The following is a 569-nucleotide window of genomic DNA, read 5'->3' on the forward strand; positions in this document are numbered from 1 at the left end:
AATTGCTCAGATATACTGCTATGCTTCTTTGCCTCATTAAGTGTATTAACAGTCTGATCCTTCAGTGGGAGAAAACAGAAAAAAAATTAAATGGGGTAAAACCATGAGTTTAATAATTGGCTTACAGCAGTATACATCCAAAACGATTGATTCTGACCTGATCTTTTTTTCTTTCTCTCTGCATATGTGATGTGACTTTTTAAAAAAGCTTTACTTTTTACTCATTGCCTCACGAAAACATTGCTGACCATCCAACACAAGTAAACTAGAGTAATTGATACATACTAAATTAGCAGCCACCATTTTATTCAGTTGCTACCACTATGTGCCAGATACTTAATATATTTAAGGTATACTATACTTAATATAATGTATGTAATTACCTCTGTAATTACTTCATCATTCAAAATTGTTACTGCGAATGAATAACTATCTGTCATGTTCTAGGGTAAAGATACGAGCCCTATGATGTAAGCATTTCTGTCCTTATTTTACAGATGAGAAAACTGAAGTGCAGAGAAGTTGAGACTTGCTGAAGTCCCACCGTTTGTCTGTGTAAAACTTACTTT

The sequence above is a fragment of the Propithecus coquereli genome, unplaced genomic scaffold (genome assembly GCF_000956105.1).
Source record: "Propithecus coquereli isolate 6110/MARCELLA unplaced genomic scaffold, Pcoq_1.0 Scaffold106, whole genome shotgun sequence".
NCBI classification, from domain to species: Eukaryota; Metazoa; Chordata; class Mammalia; order Primates; family Indriidae; genus Propithecus; species Propithecus coquereli.